A 20,427-nucleotide genomic window follows, 5' to 3' on the forward strand; every position below is an offset into this window, starting at 1 on the left:
TGTTCCCAGGCTAGGGGTAGAATCAGAGCTGCAGCTGCCAGCCCATGCCACAGCCATGGCAACATCGGATCCTTAACCCACTGAAATAGGATCGAACCCACATATTCACAGACACTGTGTTAGGTGTTGAATGCGCTGAGCCACATCAGGGATGGCACAGCCACCAGATTTTTCTTCTATGGAGTCAAATATTTCTCCATGGGTTTTTAGCCACTGTATTTCATTTGCTCTGAACTGTAGTAAATTCCTTCTTCTGTGTAGAAAAAAAGAAACAGCCCTCAGCACTGTGGGCGTCTTGACACTCCACACGGGTACCAAGATTCACACATCTCCCCCAACTCCTCCCTGCCTGAGCCCAATCCAAACAAGTCAAGAATGACACAGCGTCTCCCCTCTACATTGAAAAGAGTTTAAACTGTCTTCACCCGCCCTGGAATTGAACTTAACTTAGAAAGGGAACTATCCTTTCACAGTCAAAGAAGGATCAACTGCCCTGAGCAGTTGAGGTCTTGCCCTCTGCTGGTGCCCTCTGGTGCAGGGCTATCTGTTGGGTTTGAGAGCACTCTTCCAACCTAACAGAGAGCCCTGCACCACAGGCTAGAAGGAAGGCTGGCTGGGATGGGGGCATTTCTTTCCTTCGAAGTCACCTGCTCACCCAGGAATTCATGCCGCAGAAAAGTTCTGCAGGATCATAAACCAGCCTTGTGCCTGCCTCAGAGCTCACTCTGCAACTCACAGCGATCATTTGCTTGATTCAGCTCAGGTTAGAGAGATGGATAGGATTTTCCCACAAATCACTTGATTAGTATGAGAAATCTATGCTCCTGCTGTTCTAAGCATTGCGGGGCTTTCTGGTTGCCTCAGATCTCTCTCTCAATATTATGGTTCTTGCAGCTTTACAGAGTTCTCTGCCCAGGATTATTTTTTGAAGGCACTGCACGATTTGGCAATGCTACACTGTTCCTCTGGGGTACCTTGACTGGCAATGTTTGGAAGAAAAGGGATTGATCTCTGAAACTTGGGGTTTTCGATCTTTTTACTCACCCCTCTGGGATCGGCAGCAGAACCACCCAGAATGCACCAACTGGCTTCTTCTGAACCCATCCCCCTACCCTGGTCCATACCCTGGTCCATCTTTAGATGCCACCCACCCCCACCCTGCCCCGACACCCACTCCCCTCCACCCCACACTATCATCACCTCACATTACTTTCCCTCGGGCCCTCGCTATATTATAAGCACCATGCTGGACACTCTAACACTTAATCCCTATAACAAACCTCCGAGGTGGGTATCAGAAGGTCATGCTAAACTGGGGAAACCAAGGTTTGATCAGCCATGTGAACCATCTGAGCCAGGTCTGCGGAGTTGCCTTGGGTTAGATAAGGTCAAGGTCCCTCCACCTCTGGGCTTCCATCTCCTCTGTTTTATCTCAAATCGACCTCCGGGAATAAGATTTGGAGAAAAGATGAGTGATGGCTCTTCCTTGATCAGCCCTGAACCACAAACTCCTTATTGCTTTTTTTGCTCCCACAAAGGACCTCATCGCCTAAGTGAGCACAATGTGTTGGACCCTCTGCCATGCAATTAAAGTCCCCGCTCAGAGAAACTGGCAGGCTCAGGGCCAGTCTTGTCTGAACCCACCCCTCCTTCCTGACTGCACAGATGGTGCCTGAGGACACTTTCTGAAAGAACCCCTCACCCCGATCAGGTGTCCCTCTCGCTCTCGTGCTGGGTCCCCACAGCACAGCCTGGGTCAAGGTGGCCACCTGGCTTTTCTGCCGGGTTTCAATCTTGGACTCTTCTTTGTGCCAAAGCCCCAGGTCACCATCCTTCCATATAATCTCACTTCCCTGCTCTGGTTTCCTGTCTCTTTCACTGTGGACCTAAAAAGGAGCTGTTCTATGTCTTCATGGTCTATTTCTTTTTTCTTTTTTTGGCCACACCTCAGCACACAGGAGTTCCCAGGCCAGAGATCAAACCCAAGCCATGGCAGTGACCACGTCAAGTCCTTAACCACCAGGCCACCGGGGAACTCATGTCTTCATTGTTTATATCAGCAGTTCCCTCTTCCCAAACTACAGGGAAGGCTGGAATCCCTCTCTTGGAGGCCGTATTTCCTAAACCCACTTCGACCCCCACTCCAGGCCAGATCACGTGACCTGGGTCAGGTGCCTTCGCTCCCTAGGACATTGTCTTAAGGTAAAAACTAGAGAGAAGAATCTTCCTCTCATTTCCTCCTCCCTCCTGCCTCATAGTAAGATGTTTAAAAAAAAAAAAAAAAAAAAAAAAAACAGAAAAACAGGGATTCCCATTGTGGCTCAGTGGTAATGAATCCAACTAGTATCCATGAGGATGCGGGTTCAATCCCTGGCTTCGCTCAGTGGGTCACCAGAAGGGTCTAGCGTGGCTGTGGCTGTGATGTGGGCTGGCAGTTGCAGCTCCACTTCAACCCTTAGCCTGGGAACTTCCATATGCCGAGGGTGCAGCCCTAAAAAGACAAAAAAAATGAAAAGAAAAAACAACAAAAGTCAGAAGTCTCCAAAAAAAAAACCTTTGGGGGAAGCACAGTGAGGGTCCCCCAGTTCTTCCTTACCTCTGGCCAATGGCCTTTCAGACCCTACACAACAGTCGTAATTCCAGGCAAGCTATTCCATTTCTTCAAAATATAATTGTCAAAAAAAAAGGTAATTATGAGTGGTGATGGATGTTTGTTATCTAGACTTATTTCACAATACATAGAATGAGTGACTTATTAGGCGGTATGCCTGAAACTTATAATTTTATAAGTCAATTATATCTCAATTTTAAGAACGTGCAATCATCCCAGAGCCATCTGGACAGACAGCTCCAGGACTGTAGGACTCTGAGGCTGATTTCTAAGGACTCTCAATCTACACCCTCATCTCAGCCTTATTAATTCTGTCAAGACTCTTGAGAATTTACAGGGCCCCTTTTATGGTGATGGCCTCGGCAGAAACCTTTAAATTTTGATTTAGAGACTCAAACCTCACTCTGTCATCGTCTCCCGTCCTCTCCCTCTGGGCTCAAAGGACGTCTTTCTCTCCCCACACCAAGGGCCCAGGTCCCTCCCTTTCTCTGTCACAGGATCCAAAGTGGCCTCTGAGCTCCCCGCTGGCCTCCGTGTCACTAGCTTCAATTCTCCCTTCCTGAAAACACTCCCCTTAGGCTTTGACATTCTCCCCTGGGGGGACCTCCCTCTTCTCTCCTGAGCTGCTCTAAGTCTCCTCTGCAGGTTCAATTTCACAGCCTAGATCCAAGGTCAGCAAATATGGCCCTCAAGCATGTTGTTATAAATAAAGTTTTATTGAACACAACCACACCTGGTTGGCCATTGTCACCAGGAAGCCAGGAAGAGGGCAGAGCTGAGTCACTGCAGCAAAATCTAAAATATTTACTGTCTGGCCCTTCAAGAAAAAGTTGGCCAGGAATTCTCTTGTCACGCAGTGGGTTAAAGATCCCAGCCTTGTCACTGCAGCAGCTCCAGTCATGTGGGTTCGATTCCTGGTCCCAGAACTTCCACAAGCCGTGCATGAGGCCAAATTAAAATAAAATTCCTACCTTAAAGGAAGGAAGGAAGGAAAGAAGGGAGGGAGGAAAGGAAAGGAAAGGAGGGAAAAAGGAAGGGAGGGAGGGAGGAAGAAAGGAGGGAGGAAAGGAGAGAGGGAGGGAGGAAGGAAAGAGGAAAGAAAGGAAGAAAAAGTTGGCCAATTCCTATCCCAGACTCCCAAACACAGGAGTTTCTAGAACCCAGTCTATCCACGGTCACTCTCCAGATGGTCCTATCTGGTTCAATACTTTTTTTTTTTTTTTTTTTTGCTATTTTTTTATTTTAGTGAAGTGTAATTGATGTACAAAGTTGTGTTGATGTACGAAGTTGTATTACTCTCTGCTGCACAGCAAAGTGATTCCGTTACACACATTCATGTATCCATCCCCATATAGGTCATCACAGGATACTGAGTAATTTCCCGGTGCATACACACTTTCAGTATTATCAGGGCACTGTCAACTCCCAAGATATTTCTCCAGCAGAGCCCGCGTCTCTGAACTCCAGACCCATCACCCTGCTGAATGCCGCACACGTCATTGAGATGCCTGGAAGCTCCCCAAATAAAACCCCCACTTCCCCCTCCCCCAATCCTTTCCATCTTGTGCCAAAAGCCTTGGAAGTCACTCTCAAACCTCTTTTATCTCTCAAACCCCACCTTCTGCACACCAGCAAATCCTAGCGGTTCCACCTCCAAAATAAGTGCTGACTTTGACCACTTAACCCTCCACTGCTCCCATCCTAATCCAAGGCACCCCCTCTCTTGCCAGGATCACTGCCTCCAGGCAGCCCTCCAGCAGGGCTCTCAACACACACACACACACACACACACACACACGGCAGCCAGAGTGATTGTTTCCATCCTAGATGACATCAGTCCTCTGCTCAGAACCTCCCAGTGGTTTGAGGACGGCACCCTAGCCTCAGGGCTACCCCGAAACCTCAAGGGTCTCCAGTTTCAGAACCCCTGCTGGTGGACAGCTCTCTCCAAACATCCGCAAGGATGGACAGTCCTCCTCTCAGCTCCAGTGTCACTTTATTACCCCTCCCCACTCCACCCCACCATCACCAACCCCCCCCCCCAGAGCCCCACGTTCTGCTTCACTTTCCCTACTGCACTGATTGGCCTTCCTAAGTACCTAACTCATTTGTTCACCCTCCGTCCCCGCGACTAGAATAGAAGCTCTAACAGAACGAGGCCTGTATGGGCTTTGTCCACTTCTGTCTTCTCAACATGGAGAGCTGTGCTTATCAGTTCTCAATATCTGAGCAATGAACAAGTGGACGCAGAAAATTTCAGAAGCTCCTGTCACCTCTTAAGGAAGCAGGGTGGGGAAGAGAAGCACGTGGCTTCCATCGTGGAGAAGTCGGAAAGGACCACAGCACAGAGCTGGTACAGCCCTGAGCCAGCAGCATCTCTCCCTGAACCCATTGCAGGGAACAGACTGAAGCAAGCCAGTCCCCAGGGACAGGGGGACCAGCCCCCAGCTGCTCCACACATTCCTCTGCAGAGCCTTCCAGAGGGGGCAGAAAGGGGAAGGGGCTGCTCTGGAGGCACATGGAACCAACACTGCCTCTTCTCTCTCCCCTGCAGATCACCTGCTGGGCCCCAGAGGGGTGAGCAGGATGGGGAGTCACAGCAGACAAGGCACCAGGCTTGGAATCCACAGCTCACCAGCACAAGTAGTTTGTGGGCCTTAACCAGGCCAAGCCCCAGTTTCCTCTCTGTGAAAGGAGGTTAAGGACCAAATGTTTTAAAATTTGAAAATATGGGAGTTCCCATCAGGGTGCAGCAGAAACAAATCCAACTAGGAACCATGAGGTGGTGGGTTCGATCCCTGGCCTTGCTCAGTGGGTTAAGGACCCTCAAAGATGTGGCTCGGATCTGGCATTGCTGTGGCTGTGGTGTGGGCCAACAGCTGTAGCTCCCATTTGACCCCTAGCCTGGGAACCTCCATATGATGCGGGTGTGGCCTATAAAGGGCAAAAAAAAAAAAATTGAAAATATGGAAGTTGCTCTTTGAAGTTGCTCTGTGGCACAGCAGGTTAAGGATCTGCTGTTGCCACAGCTATGGTGCAGGTGACAAGGTGGCGTAGGTTCGATCCCTGGCCCAGGAACGTCCACATTCCCCAGGGGTGGCCAAAGAAAAAATTGAAAATACAATCAGCCCTCCCTGTCTGTGGGTTTCCTCACCGCGGTTATGGGGTGGGGAAGGGAAATTTTAAGGGATTTGAGTGTCCCTGGAGTTTGGTGTCCTGAGTCGGGGGATCCTAAAATCCATCCCCTGCTGAGACAGAGGGATGACTATAAAGGGTGGTCTTGGACTCTTTTTCTTTTCTTTCTTTCTTTTTTTTTTAATTATAGTTGATTGACAATGTTCTGCCAATTCCGCTGTATAGCAAAATGACCCAGTCACACATATATACATTCTTTTTCTCATAAGATCTTGCATCATGTTCTATCCCAAGTGACTGGATTTAGTTCCCTGTGCTGTACAAGTAGGACCGCATTGCTTCTCCATTCTCAATGGAATAGTTTACATCTACTAACCCCAAACTCCCTGTCCATCCCACACCCTCCCTCCTCCCCCTTGACAACCCACAAGTCTGTTCTCCACGTCAGACTCTTTTTATTTTCTTATTTGCTCCTATCGCACCTAAAAGGCTACAGTGTAAAAAGAGATTGTGCTGGAGTTCCCATTGTGGCGCAGTGGTTAACGAATCTGACTAGGAACCATGAGGTTTCGGGTTCGATCCCTGCCCTTGCTCAGTGGGTTAAGGATCCGGCATTGCCGTGAGCTGTGGTGTGGGTCCCAGACACAGCTCGGATCCTGTGTTGCTGTGGCTGTGGCATAGGCCAGTGGCTGTGGCTCCGATTTGACCCCTAGCCTGGGAACCTCCATATGCCACAGGAGTGGCCCCAGAAAAGGCAAAAAGACAAAAAAAAAAAAAAAAAAAGAGGTCGTGCTTATGGCTTTCAATGTGCTGTTAGTTGATCCCTCATTGCCAAACATCCACCCCGAGTTTCCACCTATTCCCCATCTGCTCCTGTTTCTTTGGTCTTTGTCTTTTTGTCTCATAACTTCTCCTTCCTCTCCCCACATGCTGAAAACCCCGAATTCCGGGCAGGCGGGGAGGGCTGGCGGAACCTAGAATGGGAACCAACTTAACTCCCTCTCCTCCTGGAACCTCACCCTATCCTTGCCTCCTATCGGCAAGAACTAAAGCCCAGAGAGATGGCACGAGGGTACCATTCCACAGGAGAGCCTCCGACCCATTTCCCCTCCCTCCGTCCTTCCCTGCCCTCCCTCTGGCTGAACACGCTAAAGCTCATCCCCTTGGCTCCCGCTTGTTCAACAGAGGGCTTTCTGAGAACCCAACAAAGCCGGGACTCCAGGCTTCTCAGCAGCCCGACGGCCACACTGGCTCTGGGCTCCAGACCACCGCTCACACCAAGAATGCCCTCTTCCTTCCATGTGGATGGCCCTCACCTTTCAGGGCTCAGGACCCTCCGCCTCCTGAGCCTTCTGTGGCCACTTGCACCCCCACTGACACCCACTTTCTCAGCACCTACCCCGGACCTCGATTTAGGACTCAGATGAATACACCTGGGACCAGAAGTCATCTCACCTGTGCTGCACTTAAGCCCTCCAGTGTCCACCAGGGACCCAAGGCACCCTGCCCACCCCTCCGTGGCCCAGGCAGGCAAAAGCCTGATGGTCACAAGGTCAGTTGGGCAGTTTTTACTGGTAGGCAGAAAACCCGGCTCTTTCCATACTGGCCCTGCTGCCTGCCCCACCCAAGGAGTCTGGCTTTGCCTTTTCAAGCATCAGTTTCTTCCTCTGCAAAGCGGGGGTAAGGACACCTTCCCCACCTGCCTCCGAGGCTTGGGGACACAGAACACCATACACCCGTGCATTACTTTTTTTTTTTTTTTTTTTTTTTGTCTTTTTGTCTTTTCTAGGGCCGCTCCTACAGGATATAGAGGTTCCCAGGCTAGGGGTCGAATCGGAGCTGTAGCCACCGGCCTATGCCAGAGCCACAGCAACGCAGGATCCAAGCCGCGTCTGCAACCTACACAGCTCAACGCAACGCTGGATCCTTAACCCACTGAGCAAGGCCAGGGATCGAACCCGAATCCTCATCGTTCCTAGTCGGATTCATTAACCACTGAGCCACCACAGGAACTTCAGACCCGTGCATTACTATTAAAATAAATAGAGCAGCAAATCAGCCACTCAGCCTGCCCCCCTCCTCACCCTGCCGGACCTTCAGGCAAGCAGAGCCACTTTTCCAATTAAGCCCACCCACGAAAGCCTGAAGGACGTGCCCATCAGAGCCACCACCTGCCCCGCTGAGGGACACCCCCGACACCCCACGTGGCCCGGGCACACATCACGGAGCCAGCCAGCTGTGACTTCCAGCGGGTGCGGGAGCAGACTCGGGCTGCCCCTCATTGCAACAAGGGAAAACACAGCGGGAAGCCAAGACATTCCGGAAAAGCAGCGACAAATGAGATCACAGGAGGCAGAAGAGGGAGGTGGCCTCTGGAGAGCCTTCAGCACCTGAAGCCCCTTCTCTAAGAGCGTTCGCTGTCAGTGCAGCCACTTGGTCTTAATGAGTGTGGGAATAAAGCCAAAGGCATTGCTTCTGGAAAGGAGGGGAGGGGGGATCACACCGCCCTGGTGAAAATCTGCCAGCCCAGCCAATGCCACAGCACCAGAAGCCTAACAAAACTGCCCATCTGGACCAGCCTCAGCATCCATGTCCCCAGGGGCCTAGCTCTGGCACTCACTGGCTCTGTGATCCTGGCCGAGTCTCAGCCTCTCTGAGCCTCAACTTCTCAACTTGTCAAATCAGCAGAGGGATGTGATGCCTGTCCACACATCACCTGAAATGCTAAGATGGGTCTGACCACTGTAGACAGGGCCTGGGGGTGAGGTGGAGACAATGGAGCAGGATGCCACAGCCCAGTGTCACCACACCCAGTGCGAGATCTCGCCCCCTCCACCCTTAGCCAGGATGGATGTGGGGTGCACAGGCTGCATTGCCTGGGCACGCTGACCTGATCTTGCCAAGGGCGATGGACGCTCTTTAGTGAGAACCCAGGATCTGACCCACGGCTACGTACATACAGTCACTGCTCAAACATTCGTGGTTAGAGGACGTGGCTTAAAGAGCATGTGTTTTTCTGATTTGTAAAATAGCACGGTTCCTGTAGGAAATGTATTTATTTGGAAAAAAAAATGTGTTTATTTGGGAAATAAACACAAGTTGAACAAAATCAAAAATCAAATGTTTCCTAAAACCCAGAAAGAACCACCATTGTCACTTTGATATATTTGTATTCCATTCTATTTTCTCATGACTATATACATCATTTTTTTTTTTTACAAAATAGCATTTATACTCTATTTACTTTTAAACCTTTATGTACTTAATATATATAGTGGCATTTACCCGTGTCCTTAAATATCATTCAATGTCATTTTACCAGCTCCCTTGATTCTCATTTTATGGATGCACCATATTAGATTTAACTAATCCCCCCACACAATGTTTTGTTATAATGACTAATGCTAAAAGGAATATTCTTGATTAGAACTGTTTGGCACAGCTCTGACAATTTCCTTAGGATAAATTCCTAGAAGAGGAATTGCTAACTGGTTCAAAGGGTACATCTTAGAGACACGTGTCTTTTGTTTGCAAATTATTTCCCTGCCAGCTAAGTTTGAAAATGTCCATTTCCCACTCTTTTGTTTGTTTGTTTGTTTTTCTTTTCTTTTCTTTTTCCTTTTTTTTTTTTTCTTTTTCTTTTTTCTTTTTAGGGCCGCACCCACAGCATTTGGAATTTCCTAGGCTAGGGGTTGAATCGAAGCTGTAGCTGCCAGCCTGCACCACAGTCACAGCAACACCAGATCTGAGCCACAGCTTTCGACAACACCATAGCCTTAACCCACTGAGTGAGGCCACAGGTCAAACTGGCATCATCACGGACACCATGTTGGGTTCTTAACCCCCTGAGCCACAACGGGAGCTCCCATTTCCCACTCTGAACAGCCCCGATGCTCACCTTCCTTCTTCTCTCTGGTAGGTGGGTAATGGCATCTTGGTTTTAATTTCAGATTTTAATAATGAGTGAGGCTGGACACCTCTGCATGTTTTTCTGGACATTTGTGTTTCTTCCTCTATGTTTAAACTACCGCTTCACATCCTTTGCCCACTTTTCCGTCAAGGGACAGACTGATTTGTTAACATTTCTATGAAGGAGAGAATTAGTCTACAGCCGCCTTTGATGACTTTGCCCCCGTGCTTAACAATCATCTCCAGCGAGTTCCCGTCGTGGCTCAGTGGTTAACGAATCCGACTAGGAACCATGAGGTTGCAGGTTTGATCCCTGGCCTTTCTCAGTGGGTTAAGGATCCGGCATTGCCGTGAGCTGTGGTACAGGTCGCAGACGCGGTTCGGTTCCCACATTGCTGAGGCTCTGGTGTAGACCTGCGGTGGCTACAGCTCCAATTAGACCCCTAGCCTGGGAACCTCCATATGCTGCAGGAGTGGCCCTAGAAAAAGCAAAAAGGAAAAAAAAAGAAAAATCGTCTCCATTAGAGCCTCAATGCTAATGTCTAGCTTGTATCATTTTCCTGATGTTTAAACCCATTCGTTCTCATCCTGTCTTCAGTGGCAGGCACCCCTCTTTCATCTAACAGTCCGACCTTTCCTCTCACCTGTCAGCCGCCTTTCTGGGGATTTTTGCCTGATCTAGTGGAACTCCTGATGCCAGAGCACTCTGCTTTGATGCCGGCCCCCGTCTCCTTAGACTCCTTCCGAGCCTTCAAGCCTTTCCCACCTGGACCACAATCAAGGGCTTCAGAACCCACCTCTCCATCCCAGGCTTGCCCCTCCCAAACCTCACCTCCACTCCCCTTTTCCCCATCTCATTTCCCCTAAATGCAAAGGTGATGGATGATCTTTCTTCCTGCCTAAAACCCTTCCGCCCCTCAGTTTGGCCAGCTGGTCCCTCTCCACTTAGGAGCACTCATGTCTCCTCCTCCCATGCCCCCAAAACTTACCTCGGGTCTTCAGACGGAGCCACACCAAGTGGTACCCCTGGTGTTCCAGGGCACACTGTCTCATGCTTCTGGGTCTTGAAATCTGGCTGCCCTCCCTCTCCCCTCCCCCAGCCACCTGCTTATTTCTCAAACCGCCCTTGGGTGGTCCCCTCTCTGATGTTGCCAAGTGAGGGTACCCAGGGCAGCCTGCATCCAGGCGACAGCACTGTGATGCCTACTGCACTATGTGCATCTCATGCAGTGGGTGGCACCAAAATTGAGGACAGAAGTGTGGACAGTCTCCGTAACCCACGGGTTTCCCATCCTTCCTCGTGCTGCCCACCCCTCCTCTCTCTTCCTCATCTTCCCAAGCTCTCTCCATCCTTCAAGCCTATCCCACGTCCAGCCTCAGACCCTGGCGCCCAGTGTTCTCTCTCCCTTGGGCAACTCTGCACCTTCCGTCCTGGTTGTTCCCTGGACAGACATCCTGCTTGGCTGCCTCTGGGGTCGATGGTCCTTCCAGGCAGGATCCCACTGAAGACCCTCCTGGTTTCTGGCAGACCCCCCGGGGCCTGCCTCGGTGCCCTCAAAGTCTCCATCAGGGTCAGCCCAGAGACACACCAGCCCTGCCAGGCACTCGCTACTGCCCCCTAGCGATCCCTGCACAAACCTCTGCACTCTCTCCCTTTTTCTCAGTAACTCCACACATGCTCCCTAATTATGTATTTATTTGGTGCTGCTCATTTCACCACTTCATTCTGCTGCCTACGAGACTCAAACCACCAGAAGGCAAAGCTGTCCCCAGCCTCTGCCTCAATCTCCAGAGTGCCAGCTCTGCTTTCATCCCCAGGCCTCCAGCTGGACCACAGCCCTTCGCTCTCACCCCGGGGCCCCAGGGAGCCAGCCTCAGGCTGGAGGCAGCCTCCCGGGTACCCGAGCACCCAGGAGGTAGCTCTGCCCAGAAATGAATCAAGTCTGGCTGGGAAAGAAGGTAGATGTCCACGCTGTAGAGGCATCTCTCAGAAATGAAAATCCAGCTGAAATTCAAAATTCTGTTTAGTTGTGTAAAGGGAACAGGCCACCTGTCTTCTCCAGGTCCCATGGGAGCTGTGGAGCTCTTTTATTTCATTTGTCCCATGAGGACAACTAAAGGCGCTTGCCTTGGTAAGATGCAGATTAAATAATCTTTTCTTTTCTTCCCATCTCTCTAACCAGTCCCCACAGTTGTCCCCTGTCCCCTCCTTTCCGCCCCCGTGTCTGGCGTGCATTCCACTGACCCTGACCCTGCAGAAGCCCCTTCTGGTCCGGCAACTGGGACCAGAGCATCGACCACTTAAATCAGAGGAGCCGGAGTTGGTTGCACGAGGGGTGTCAGTAGCAGGCACTCAGTAAACACTTCTCACCTCTGGGGCTTCCTGTCTCCGTTGCTTAGACAGACAGAACCCAGGAAAAGGAAACAGTTCCTTCAGTTTGGAAACAGGAAAAAAAAAAAAAAAAAAAAACTACAAAGCAAATAACACTGGCTCGGGTTGGAGGACCTTGCCTCTGGCCCCGGCTTGGCCATCGGGTCCCTGTGTGACGACACCAAGGCCTGTCACTTCTCTGAGCCTCATTCTCCAGGTCTGGGGATGAAAAGTGCGGCTTGAGGAGAAAGGTCCTCCAGCCACAGAAGGGACCCACCCCTCAGGCGGCAGGTGGACAGCGGCTGTCTACCTCGTCCGTCCCTCGATGGAAAAAAGGGGAGGTTTCGGGGAAACAGCAAAGGACGTTGGCAGGAAGAGGCCGGGATCCCTACACTGGACAGTCCCTGCCTTTCACCTCCCCGTTGCCCCCCACCTCTCCCTCCGGCTGTATCTCTGGCGCATCCGTTTCCTAAAGACCATCACGGAGGCTCCAAACCTTCCCTTTTTAACAACTCTTGCTGATGGAAAATTCTTCCTTATACCTAATCTAAGTCCATCTGCTGCAATTTCTGTCTATTTTCTCTCGTTCAATCCTGACTGGAGATGGAGAACAGCTGGTCGCCAGCCTCCATATACCATCCCCTCCTAAACCAAAATCAGTTATTACATCACCCCTCAGCCTGTTTTCCGTCTGGTGTTAACATCCACCGCGCCGGCTGACCTGCCTTCGGGGGATTCTGGGTCTGAAAGCATCGCTGGGCACTGGGGCCACATCTGAGCAGCACTGCAACCCAAGTCCTCCAGGGGCTGCGACGTCCCCAGCTGGAGGTAGGACTCAGGTGGCAAAGTCCAGAAAGAAGGTCAGAGCAGAAAAGGGATGGACCACCACACAGTCCAAACCCCGGGCTTTTCCTGAAGGTCAGGAAAGGCAAGTAGATGCAATGCCCAAGGTCAAATCTGAGGGATCAAGCTCCAGCTGCTGGACCCTAAATGCTACCAGCGCAACGCCCTGAGCAACGGCAGTAGGTCCTGGATGTAAGAGCAGACTCGAGCCTTGATAGAAAAGCCCACAGCCCCAGTGGCACAGACACTCCTGTTCCAAACGCAGTCTCCCCGTTCCTGTTAGCAGACAGCTGAAACTCCACTCGCCACAGCTTTGAATCACATTCCGCACTCAGACAGCTCAGAAAAAAACAGCAACCTGGTTAACTGTTCACATTTTAGTATGAATAAGTCAGCTAGCTCTTGATGGATTCAGAGGTGAGAAGAGAACAGAACACAAAGAATGGGAGACTGACACACATGCACAAACAGCACTGCTTGAGGTTTTCCAAGGTCAGTCCGGCCCCTGGAGGCGGAGGGCATGTGAGCCCAGCACAGCCAAGGGTGGGGGCTGAGTCTGGAGGGAATTCCTCGTGCAGGGCAGCTGTACCACCTCGGGTGCCCAGTGAGGTCTGAAAGTGGACACAGTGCTTCCCCAGTGCCGACCCCATGCAAATCCCCAAATTCCTGACTCTCCTGCGTTTCCTGTTTCAGAAGGAAAGGAAGCAAGGTGACTAATATTAAATCTCAGCCTCCAGGGTGCCTTTAAGTGACAGCAAGGAGGAACCAGAAGGGAAGCAAGAAAAGAGAGGCATCTATGGGGATTAAGAAAGATTGTTTAGGTCCCTGCTTTGGTGTGAAACAGCACGCAAGTGGGGTGGGAGGAGGGGGCCAGGTGAGCATATGGAAAAGGAAGCCAGGTGAACTATTTTTTTTGTGCCCTCTGACTTATGAAATTTCCCCGGGCCAGGGATCGAACCCACGCCCCAGCAGTGACCTGAGCCATAGCAGTGATGATGCCAGATGCTTAACCTACTGCACCCCAAGAGAAATCCAAAGGTGTCTGTTTGTTTGTTTTTTTAATTTCTTAATGAATTTTATTACATTTATAGGTGCACAACAATCATCACAATGAAATGTTACAGCATTTCCCTCCCAAACCCTCAATGTACTGCCCCCACTCCCCAAGTTGTCTCAAAGGTCTCTGTTTTTTGTTTGTTTGTTTTATGGGGGACCATGCCTGTGGCATTCGGAAGTTCCCAGGCCCAGGGATCAAACCCGAGCCACAGCAGTGAGGATGCCGAATCCTTAAGCCACTGAGCCACCAGGGAAGTCCAAGGTGAACTATTTAACAATTTTAATTTTGCCTAGGAAATTTTCCTAAGTGAAGAAGGTCGGGAGGGAAGAACAGAGTAGCGTGAATGCTTCTCAGAGCTGAGATTTCCAAACAGCCTTCACCCTGTCTTGAATAAACAGAAGTGTCACACGCCAACCTCTCTACCTTTCCGAGACAATTTCTGACCTCCAGACACACACCTCCAGGACAACCAGGAGTTCACACATCCACCAGAGAAGAAGACAGGTCAGCAGCATTTACAAAAACACATAACGCGATAGACGTGCTTATTCAATTTCCCCAAACCATAAAATTAAATTTTAAAACAGAAGACTAAAAAGGCTCATCTCTGATTTTAAAAAAAAAAAAAATGCAGTATGTCTTCAATCCTATTTCAGGGGATAGTTTTCATTAGCAGCAACCTCGGCACAAAATGACAAGATCAAAGCAGGTTAGCAAAGAGATGATTTACTGATGTGTTTATGATGAAAACGATAAAAGGGAAGAAGCGCAGAAAAGTACAGGAGGCACTTTTACCTGCCAGGGAAATCACCCCGGGCTCGTGAAGGCAAAAAGAGGCAACCTTTGCACAACACAGCGGTTAAACGAGAGAGAACCTGGTTGGTCAGCTGGGGAGAGATCTCCGCATGGCGCTTGTACAGGGTCCAGGTTTAAGCTACCACATTTGATGAAACAAACGAGTAACAGATTTAATTTCCTGAACACTCATCAGTCCCTTCAGACACAAGCAGGCGCCTGGGCTTCATAAGGGAGGGATCAGCCTAACACCAGCCAGAGATGAAATTTTCTCAACTGGATCCCAGGGAGGCTGGGGCCTCGGTGTTAAGTCCCATCCAAGGTGAAGTGGTGATGATGGTGTCCCGCATCTCGTCTATTCTTCTTCAGCTCCCATTAGGCTTTTTTTAGCCCAAAGTTGTTATTTTAATGATCTTTGTTCCAAATGGGGAACTACAAGGAAGAGGAAGGCGGAGGAGAGGGAGGGAGGGAAGCAAGAATTCCATCGTGTCCCACTGGCACTTTCCAGCTCTCTCAGCTCCCTCCCCCACCCTCCCTTCTCCCTCCGCATGAGTCACCACTCCACTTGGAGCTGGATTCCAAGCTTTACTTTTAATGTCCTCTATCACGACAGACATCTAGCAGATCAGCATCTGCGGAAGGGACCTACGATTTCACCACCTGTCCCCAATTCTAGACACCCCTCCAACACAAAAGCGTGTCCCCGTGTTACTAACCGCCTTCGTGAAAACCAAGGTGCCCCCTTTCCAAATCCCCCCACCTGCTGGCTGGCTGTCGCCTCTCCTGGGCTCTCTGAGGGGGTTCACCGGCCCTATCGTTGGTCAAAGATGCCCCTAACAGGCGATAAAAGTCCACTCCAGACTCTCAAACACGAAGGCAGGCTCATCTGCGGGGCTGCAAGCTTGTTTGGTTGACTGTCAGAGGCAACATGTACAGAGAAGAAAGCTGACTGTATCCCGACCAAGAAAAAAAATAAATAAAAAAGTCAGGCAGCTGGGTTTTTTTTAACCATTGTGAGTAGAGCTTCGGCAATAACAGCTCCCACTCAAAAGAGCTGTGTAAAGGAGGTGGAGGAGCAGCCGTCGTGGAGGTGAATAGCAAACAAGAATTAAAGAGTGAAGGTGATTCATGGAGTCACCCTCCACACCTCGGCGGCGGGAAGGATGTCCTAGGGGCCAGGTGTCCTGGATGAGCCCTCCTAGAATGTCCACATCTTGCCAGGCCTGGGAATCAAACTTCCCAGCTCCGGGTCCAGGCTAGGAGTCCACGGCAGGAAGTGCCCCTGATGTCCCCAGGGCCTCAGGGACGTAGACCATCAGTCCCGGACTGGGAGCCTCTGAGGACCCCGCCGATCAGAGGACACACCTGGTGACGTGCTGGAGGGCATTCAAATTGGAGCTGCTGGCCTGAAAGCGGGATGTTCAAGACCGAAGAGCCCATCACTTTCTCCCCTGGGAAGCTTGCTTCCTAGGACACTCACCTACCTAACATTCCCATCGGCAGAAGCGTAGGGAAAGGACTTCTCTGGGGACCCAACATGAGACTTGGAGCAAGCAGGGCTGTTGTGGTCCCACTGCTCAGAAATGAGCAAGGATGCTACCCAGCTGGACCAGCCTCCTGCCACACCAGCTTTTTTCCTTGAAGAGCATCCCGAGCAGCGGGGCTGGTGGCTCCAGCCACCTCTGGGCCACAGAAGCACCTGCGCACCTAACCCGAGCCAGCCCTGTGCCCCTGCCACCAGAGCTACCGGGGGCTTGCTTAGCCCCTAACAGCCCATCCCTGATGAGGGGTACCCTTCACTGGAGATACATTTCACTCCATCCCCTTTTGATCTCAGTGTACACCGAGCCTGGATAGTCTTCCAGAGTTTTCGGGAGCCTAATCCACGGAGTGATGTCTTTTCCTCTGCAAACTGTTTTGTTGGTTTCCTCACCAAGTTGTGTGACACGCGGATGCCCATCAGGGCAAACAGGACAGTCACCCACACCCCCCGGGAAATGGCTCCTTCCACCAAATTAAGTGAGCTGAGACAGAGCAGGCAAGGGGGAGGCGGGGGAGGAAGGAGACTGAGGTTTGAGGAAGGACTCAAGCTGAAGGTCACCAGAGTTGGGGGACAAGAGGTCAAGGTAACGGCAAGGCGGCAGACCCTAGGGTGGAAAACCCAACCAAACCCTCACGCTCCCTGGAATCAGCCTCACCAGCGACAGACAGGGTCCCACAGGGAAGTGGCCCATCCAGGGTCCAACTCCCTTCACCCAACAAACCTGAATCTACACCCCAACCTGGCAGCCACCCCAGCCCAGAGACCAGACCTATTTTCCACCAACCTGAGCACAGCTAATTGAGAGAGTAAGTAAACAAACCCAGTTCCAGACAGCGCAGAAGTTTTCCAAATCGTCAGCTGGTTTCCCTCCCAGCACAAGACGGTGGTTCCCCACCTCTGTCACGTTTCCTCCCCTAAACTTTTCTTTCTGCAACCCCTCTACAATAGGCGAAACTGCCAGCCGCCAAGGATGTCAGAGCAGGCGCAGCGCCCCCAGCACGCAGCGGGAGTACCTTTTCCGCGGAGCAGAGGGGCCGGTGCCCAGAGGCTCGCTGCCCTGCCGAGCCGTGGAAGGATGCTGCCGGGCTGGAGCACGCTGAGGATTACGCGTTCCTGTCTCTGCGACCAGACCTTTTCGGCGGCTCGGACCAACTGTGCTAGCGATGCACTTAGCAATTATCTGCTGGCGCCGACGCCCCGCCCTCTGCTCCTGCGATTGGCTCCCCGATCCCGGGCAAGACTGCATTGGTTTCAGACGACCTCACTCATTGCTTCGGTTCCTACTATTATCTAAGCCATCAAAGGAAATAATTCCAGGTTTCATTGACAACCTGTAAGGCTCTCCTCCGGCCCCGGTGTTGGGGGGCAGCCCTGGGAGGGCAGCGGAGGAAGGAGGAGAGAGTAGAAAAAGTGGGGGTGTGGGGGAGAGGGAGAGCCGAGATGGGGTGGGGGGGGGTTGTGAGAGAGAGATGGAGACAGAGAGAGAGAGAGAGAGAGAGCTATCAGGCAATCAGATTCTTGCACCAGCATTTCAACTTCCACAAAACACAGCCCATAGCAACAATTTTCTGGCCTTATTTTTCCCCCAGCTGATGAATGTTCCTGAGGGCAGAAGAGAAATAGGATGGTGGGGTTTCTTTCTGCCTGTGTAACACAGGCTCTGGGAAGCAGAGCAAGGTGAGGGCTGGAGGAATCCAGCGATGTTTTTCCTGGGGCCACCCTGGAGGGCATGTGAAGGTCATTTTAGCTTATGGAGGGGCACAGATTACACATCTTCCCTGGATTTAGCCATCCCTTCTTTCCCTTGCGGTCCACCTAAGCCCCCAGCCTGAGAAAATGGTTTCCCTCTTCACCCTATTCAGTCACAGAAGAGCTGATTTTAAAGTCAGCGAAAGTCTGGGATTCCTCACTAGCTTCTCCGGAGGGTGGGTGTCCAGAGAAACAGGCAATAGAAGCTATTGTTTCTGCTCCGACCCACACTTTTGCTGGTTCTCACCTGGCTGCGGTGAATTGCTTAGACTCCCATCATCAGCCAAAGCCAGGGAGAGAGAAGGAACTCACCAAGGGGTGGAAACAGCTCAAAGGCTTTTCCTTGCTCAACAGGGAATCAAGCCTGAGGCGTGCCCCCCCCCTTTTTTTTATATCTTTAATGCATTTTTTTCATCGGGTGGAAAGGACATCATTCGACAGCTGAATTTCTTAAGAGGGAGACAAAGAATTTTCAAAGTCTTTTGAAGAAAGCTCATAGACTATCGAATTTCAGATTAGTTAGAACGAGCCCTCCCCCCTGCCCCAGGATCTGCACATCTTTAGGTCCAGGCTGTGGTTCCGGTCCATCCCCTGTAGCCTGGAACCACTGCAATCTTGATCCTCATCTGCATCCTTGGAAGCAAATGGCATGTTCCCCGTCTTGGCCAGTGAGCATCTGCCTCATGGGAATATGCCTGGATTCCCTGAATCCGTCCCTGAATACATTGCAAGCTCTGTAAGGACAGAGCTCGCATCATGTATATCTTTATAATTCCACTGACAGAACCTAGCACTCGATAAGTGGGCTGACTAATAAAACCCAATTCAAAACCCTAGAATATGCCTCTGAGCCTCCTGGCTTCATCATTCCTTTGTGACCCCATTCATCCAGCTGGAAGGGCAGGGAGGGGGCCCATCCTGGATTCCAGCAGGTAAAAATTCGGGACTAAACACTGGGCTGGCTGTAGCCATGCCCCAAGCTCTCAGTCTCCCTCTTCTTGCTGGAAAATGAGGCAGCTCCTCATTTGATGTCTTCTTTCTCCCTCAAGCGTTTGAAGGAAATGAGAGGATGTGGGATGCACATTTTATTTAGGAGATGGATACCGCACCCAAAAAAAAAAAAAAAAAAAAAAAAAACAGTCATTTCCATCATGTCTTACTATCAGCATGGCTAGAAAGAGAGTGGCTATATGTTAGGAATCAAAAATGAGGACATGGATGTAGCAAAATATTTGTTTTCCACTTCATCCATTTGTCTAGATGAAATTCTTACAGAGGCACGGGGATAGAATTAAACTTAGCTTGTGCCTTTAAGATTGACCCTGTCCCAGAAAAAAATCTGGCTTGTTCAGTCATGGTGTAAAAACCGTAAATAATACTTTTATGATTTAAGCCGGAAGATTTTCACTTCCAAGAGAAAGCGAGCTTCAGCTCTGTGCCTTTACGCTATCCCTCTGCCCCCCTTAAAAAAATAAGGAGAAATCAACTAAATTATAAGAAGTCTCTTGAGCACCTATCAAAGGTTCAGTCATCCTCAAAAGAAAAAGAAAGCAATGCAAGTGATTTTGCTAAAATGCTTTGTCTCAAACACCAGGTCCTTACACATACTTTTTGCCTTTTGAAGATGAGAGCGAGAGAGAGCACACGCTATAAACAGTTGTTTATGTCAGAGCCTTTTAAACTGCCTGGTCATAAAATATTCTCTTTGAGAGAAGGATGAGCCCTTTGTATCCTATAGATCAACTGCTTAATTCTGAGAGTTGGAAAAGGCAGATTACATATGCAGATGCCTCTGATACTTGCATTTGTATTAAATATCACCTCCATGCCATGTAAATGCTCTGGGGTATGAAATGTACCCAATTCCATTTCGTGGGCGGCGCCCTGGCAAAAGGACTCCATTTTGATTGTAACAATTTCAGGGCATTCGTGGCCTTGAAAGAGGAGTTCACGTTCCATGTTGAGTAATTAAGGGGAGACTGTGGATTTCTTTACGAAATCACAAATTAAAGAGCAGGCGTTGGTGCCACCGTCCTTCTCGTGGGTAAACCATTCGCTGCTACAGATTCGCCTGACCCGCAGTGGGAGGCTGGAGGAACCCTGTGTTTACTCTGCTGCTTATATCATTTTCTCAGTTATCATTTATTTATGCCAAATTCTGTTCCTAAAAGGGAGAAGAGGAGAATAAATCTAGGCGGTGCCAAGAAAGAAGAAAATGTGTGAAAACATGAGGAAAAAAACAACAACAACACAAAAGAGACTTTCAGCCCTACATCCTGGCTGATGGAGCTGAGCTGCAGGGTACCATCTTGGAAAACGTGATATTAACACGATTTCTGAAAACCAGCACTGGAGGGATGAAGGGCTTTATAGAAAACTCCCGCACTGCTTCCTAAGTAGAGTAACTTGGACGA

At 50.3% G+C, this 20,427-nt stretch overlaps 1 protein-coding gene across 2 annotated transcripts in view; it reads right to left on the reverse strand.

Annotated features, from left to right (window-relative positions):
• ZMAT4 (zinc finger matrin-type 4) overlaps positions 1-17,420 on the reverse strand; it is a 405,890-nt gene extending 388,470 nt beyond the window's left edge. For both annotated transcript variants that reach the window (XM_085004263.1, XM_021077599.2), the window contains exon 1: positions 17,278-17,420. The gene's annotated coding sequence lies outside the window, so the exon portion shown is untranslated. The remainder of the gene's footprint in view (positions 1-17,277) is intronic.
• Between the last annotated feature and the right edge of the window lie 3,007 nt (positions 17,421-20,427).

This window comes from Sus scrofa, chromosome 17 (assembly GCF_054392235.1).
Source record: "Sus scrofa isolate SSC_HxYL_T2T_F1_AM1 chromosome 17, Sscrofa_HxYL_maternal_Yorkshire_Landrace_v2.0, whole genome shotgun sequence".
NCBI lineage: Eukaryota > Metazoa > Chordata > Mammalia > Artiodactyla > Suidae > Sus > Sus scrofa.